Source organism: Pituophis catenifer, unplaced genomic scaffold (genome assembly GCF_029215685.1).
Source record: "Pituophis catenifer annectens isolate HBS135680 unplaced genomic scaffold, rPitCat1.0.hap2 SCAF_1, whole genome shotgun sequence".
NCBI classification, from domain to species: domain Eukaryota; kingdom Metazoa; phylum Chordata; class Lepidosauria; order Squamata; family Colubridae; genus Pituophis; species Pituophis catenifer.
In genome coordinates this window covers 221,324,502-221,330,528 of record NW_027256881.1, presented here as the reverse complement: position 1 = coordinate 221,330,528, position 6,027 = coordinate 221,324,502, and positions in this window count along the sequence as shown.

Here is a 6,027-nt window from a genome sequence, read left to right as displayed (position 1 = left end):
GTGGTGAATTTAAATATTAAAGAACATATTTTGAGACAAAAACTACAGAGGATGCTCATGTTGTCGTCAGTGTCCCCTTCAACAATGGATTTCAGAATATGTCTCCAATATGTCTCCTGCTCGCTTCCCAACTATTTATTTGATTTTTTTTATCCCACCTTTATTATTATTTATAAATGGCTTAAGGTGGCAAGCATACATAATACTCTTTCTTCCTCCTATTTTCCTCACAACAACAATCCTGTGAGGTGGATTGAGCTGAGAGAGAGTGACTGGCCCAAAGTCACCCAGCCAATTTCTTTGGTGCCTAAGATGGGATCCGAACTCATTGCCTCCTGGTTCCTACCTCAGCAATTAATGTAATTAGCATTAATTGACAAGAAAAGATAATTTACGGTAATTATTTTGGTACCGGTAAGCTTTTTTTTTTTTTTTAAATCACTATTTCTCAATGATGAGGGGATTGTTAATTATATGTTCAGATGACTGAACTGGGGAATTTATAGGGGTCAGAATGTTGAACTCCTGTTTCCCAGAATTTCTTGCAATTGGCCAGGCTGGCTAATATTGGAGGAAATTACAGCTTGGCAAAATATAAAGACTGCTGCTGCTTTACATTGTGCAGTCTTGAGGCAATGTAAAATTAAAACTGATCAGGTGTATGAGGCTTCTAATAGAATCCTAAAATGCTAGTCTTCAAGACAATAATTCGATCCTTGCCGCAACAAAATTGTAGAAATAATCAGTTCATTTAGTAGCCATTCAAAGTTACAACGGCACTGAAAAAAGTGACTTATGACCATTTTTCACACTTATGATCATTGCACATCACATACCCATGGCCATGTGATCAAAATTCAGATACTTTGGCAACTGACTCATTTTTATGACTATTGCAGTGTCCTGGAATCATGTGATCCCCTTTTGCAAACTTCTGACAAGCAAAGTCAATGAGGAAGCCAGGTTCATTTAACAACCGTGTTACCAGTGGTGGGTTCCTCCCGGTTTGGCCTGGTTTGGCCAAACCGGTAGTGGTGATGATATGATTTGATGCCTCCAAAAACAAATGAGTAGACCAGTACAGCTCTGCAAGCAGTTAAAAGCCTGGTAGACCAGTACCTCTGCTAAATCCTAAAGAATTGTCACATGACCATCAAACCACACCTGCAAAATAAGCCACGCCCACAGAACCGGTAGTAAAAAATTTTAGAACCCACTCGTGCGTGTTACTAACTTGACAACTGCAGTGATTGACTTAACAACTGTTGCAAGAAAAGCCATAAAGTGGGGCAAAATTCACTTAACCAATGTTTCACTTGGCAACAGACATTTTGGGCTGAACTGTGGTTGTAGGTTGAGGACTACCTGTATAAAGCAAAGGGTCTGGATTTGTGTTACAGGTAGTCTTCAATTTACAACCAAAATTTCCATTGCTAAGCAAGACAGCTGTTAAGTAAGTTTGGCCCCATTTTACAACCTTTCCTGCCATATTTTGTTAAGTGAATCACTGCTGTTGTTAAGTTGGTTGTTAAGTGAATGTGGCTTCCCCATTAACTTTGCTTGTCAGAAGGTCACAAAAGGGGACCACATGACCCCGGGACCCTGCACCCGTCATAAATACATACCAGTTGCCAAGCATCCAAATTTTGATCAGGTGACTTTGAGGATGTTGCAATGGTTGTTAAGTGTGAAAAATGACCATAATGCCTTGCTCCTCTTGTATGGCTGAAAAGATGAGGTAACAATATGAAGGTAAGATGAGGTGGGCCAATCCATGTAGAGCAGGGGTGGGCAAATGTGGCTCTTTTAAAACCTGTGGACTTCAACTGGACTTCAAGTTGAAGTCCACAGGTTGTAAATGGGCCACATTTGCCCATCCCTGATGTAGAGCATTATCCAGAGGATTGCTGCCAATACAAGATAAGCCCTTTCTCGGCGCTGGCTTCTTTTCTTGTTCAGCTATATGAAGCACAGTGGCATTTCTCTCTTTCCTTCCGTCTGTGTTTGTGTGCATTCAGCTTATGCTGAATTTTATGAGCCAATAATAAACTCTAGACAACATTTGCAACATTTCATCCTGCCAATATGTCTTCAGATCAACATTTGCCAAGACTGGCTAAAATGACATATTTTAGAAGAACTAATAAAATGCTACATAAAACAATTCCTTGAAAATACATCACTCTTGCTCCTTTAATACAACCCATTCTTCTTTCTTCATTTCTGGCTGAGCAGATCTCAGAAACTGATGTATGCCAATTTGGATATCCCTGCCTGTCATCGTCCAAGACTTTTATTACAGAAATGCCAAGGGAAAAGAAAAGAAAAGAAACAAGAAGCAGTAAACCTCCTAGAATTCTCATCTAAGATCTCATCGAAGTCATTCATGGTTTTGTGCCTTCTTATACGAACACATAATTCACCCAGAAGATAATCTCTTTCACAGGTATTCCCTGAAAAGATAGAACTCTGTATTTTAAGGCATACATTCCTGATCTCCTGCAACAGATCTGCTCTTCTACAACAAAAAATTGATTTAGGTATGTAAAGTGAGAATTTCTCTTGTTGCATATTATCAGAATACCATCACAAAATGAAAGAGAGGGATGGTTCTTCTTGTGGGGGCACCAGGCTGGATCCTAGCACTGAGACTGCGGGATTGCTCCAGGTGGGAATGGGACAACTTGCCATGGCCAACTTCCACACAGGACAGCTTGCCATGGGACAATTTAATCATTCAATTTAATCATTTAAAATAAATAAAAACATTAGTTTAATTTTTGTCATTCACATTTCATTCTGTCCCTCCCTTTGCATCCTTTCTCTAATGATTCTATGCCATCATTTTGATATTAGTGTACCTCCTGTCCTGCAGCTAGTAGTTCCATGGCGAGTTGGCTGTAGTGAGTTGTCCTGCAGCAAGTGAACCGCACAAGTTGGCTGGGCGAGTTGGCCCTGGGGAATTGCCGAAGAGCCGTGGTGGTGCAGTGGTTAGAATTCAGTACTGCAGGCTAACTCACTGCTCACTCCAGGAGTTCAATCCTGAGCGGCTCAAGGTTGACTCAGCCTTCCATCCTTCCAAGGTCAGTAAAATGAGGACCCAGATTGTTGGGGGGCAATTGCTGACTCTATAAACCGCTTAGAGTAAGGTGACCAGATTTTAACATTGGTAAAGAGGGACATTGTGGGCGTGGCTTATTTTGTGGGCATGGCTAGCTGGTCATGTGGCTGGGTGGGCGTGGCTAGCTGGTCATGTGACTGGGTGGGCGTGGCTAGCTGGTCATGTGTCCGGGTGGCCATGGCTATGTGTATAGGGTAAGGTGAACAGATTTTAACATTGGTAAGAAGGACACCATTGTGGGCGTGACTTATTGTGTGGGCGTGGCTTGGAGGCCATGTGACTGGGTGGGCGTGGTTAGCTGGTCATGTGACCGGGTGGCCATGGCTATGTGTATAGGGACTACTCAGAGGGCTGAAAAGTCATTTCTGACAGGTCCTCACACTTTTGACTGGTCCTCACACTTATGACCATCCTCACATTTATGCCCGTGCAGTATTCTTAACAACCATGTCACTCATTTCACAACTGCTTCTCTTCACCATGGTGACAAGATAGGGCAAAAATGTAAAATGTGAGGACAGTCGTAAGTTCGAGGACTGGTCAAAAGTGTGAGGACCAATCAAAAATAACTTTTTCAGCCCTCTGAGTAGTCCATATGCACAAAAGGACTAACCAGAGGGCTGAAAAAAGTCATTTATGACAGGTCCTCGCACTTTTGACTGGTCCTCACACTTATGACCATCCTCACATTTATGCCCGTGCAGCATTCTTAACAACCATGTCACTCATTTCACAACTGCTTCTCTTCACCATGATGACAAGATAGGGCAAAAATGTAAAATGTGAGGACAGTCATAAGTTTGAGGACTGGTCAAAAGTGTGAGGACCAGTCAAAAATAACTTTTTCAGCCCTCTGAGTAGTCCATATGCATTAAAGGATACAGCAATAGAGAGGGATGAAGGAATGGAAATTAGAGTAGGAGTGAGGGTAAGAGAGGGAGGAAGAGAGGAAGAGAAGGAGAAAGGAAGAGGAAGTAGGGAGGAGAAAAAGAGGGTGGGGGGAAGAGAAAGTAAGAAGGAAAGAAAAGAGAGTGGTGGTAGGTTTGAGGAGAAAGATTGCTGTACAATAAAAAAGATGAAAGGGAAGAAAGCCAACCTCAAGCAAATATAAAGATATTAAGATTAAGAATGAATTGTTAAACTTTAAAGAATAAAAGAGAACAAATATGAATAAATAGCAATAATTAGAAACACACATACAAACATACAATGTATTTTCTTTGAACAGAATATTTGGCTGGTTCACAAATTTAAACAGCGTTTAGTCATTTCAATTAAATTTACAATTTCTATATTTCCTTTTTGCCATATTTATTCCTCATCTATTTTTTTAAAAAAACAATATTACCCTTCATCCTCATCTCTAATCTTAATCAAATTCAATTTTTCCCTTCTATTCTATATTATACCCCTTCCCATTGTCATCTATTTTTATATCCATCCTCACATTGGTTAATTATGTAATTATGTAATACAGTTGTTTAATACAAATTCAACATTTTAATATAAATCAATTAGTTATATAACTATCTTTTTTGTATATTAATCAATATGAACATGAATATTCCAATTATTTCCATGCAATCCAATTTCTTACAAATCAATTAATTATATTTACCAATAATAATAAACCAAATAATTTCCCCCATATATTCCTCCAAACCACAACTTAACCATTTCTGCTGTCAACACAATATACAATTATTAATAGTATCTCAATTATTACAATTCCCTAGTTAAATAGAGCTTTTTTTCTTTTGTGTTTTAAAATCTTGAACTCTCCTCTTTTGCCCAAAATTTCCCATTGTTTGCAGTTTTGTACCTACCTTTTTTGGTGAGGAAAAAGAAAAAGAAAAAGAAAAAGAAAGAAATCTCTCTCTGCCTCATTTTGTCACGTTGCAGCTTTACTTTCACTTTCGCCTTTGTTTTCAGCATAGCTAGGGGAAAAAAAATCTGCTCCAGGAACTTTTTGCAGCTTTTTGCAGCTAATTAACCTAGCGGAAGCTGTTAACAGGGGCTGTTTTTTCTATTTTTGCAGGCATGGGTCTATTCATTTTTTTTTTAACACTGATCAGCTGTAGGTCGGCCCTTTGAAGCCCCGCGGCAAGAGTTTAAAGAGTTTTTTTTCCCTCTAGCCATCAGCGGGGATTCAGGAGGCAGCCGGGACTCAGGAGGCAGAATGAAAAATTGGGACTTTTTTAAAACGCCGCGGGGCGCGGGACAAATTGCTCAAAAGCGGGACTGTCCCGCCAAAAGCGGGACGTCTGGTCACCTTAGCTTAGAGAGGGCTGTAAAGCACTATGAAGTGGTATATAAGTCTAAGTGCTATTGCTAATATCTTAGACTCCGCTTCAGACACCCAAAGGGCTATGCCTTGAAGGAAGACAAAGGCTCACAATAGGAAAGCAGTGCATTTGAGTTCTCTGGAGCAATGCATGGGTTCGGAATCAGGATTCAACATGATGTCACCCTGATGTGGAATTTCAAGAAAAGGCACCCCTGGAAGAGGGTGAAAGTAAGATACAGGCTAAAGAAACATGGTCATTCTTTTTTGTAAAGTTTTATTTCAGGTGACAAAGGCTGTGAACGTTTCCTGGAATCCCAGCTGTTTTATAAAACAATGATGTGAAGTTTCGTTGTTTTATCTACAGAAGAACCTAGCAAAGCCATTGTACTTTATTGAAGATGAAATCTAACTTGACAGATATTCATTGTGTTGTGGTATGTATCTTCCACATGTGCTTCTTATCAGGAAGTCCAATTGTATCAATAGATCCTTCATCCAGGTGAATGGAGATACAATTTATGGGATTTTTACATAAAAACATTCCTCAGTGTACCTATGAGCCTAGATACATCAAGTACATCCTTAAAATTGGCTCTGATCAAAGAAGAACCTAAAAATA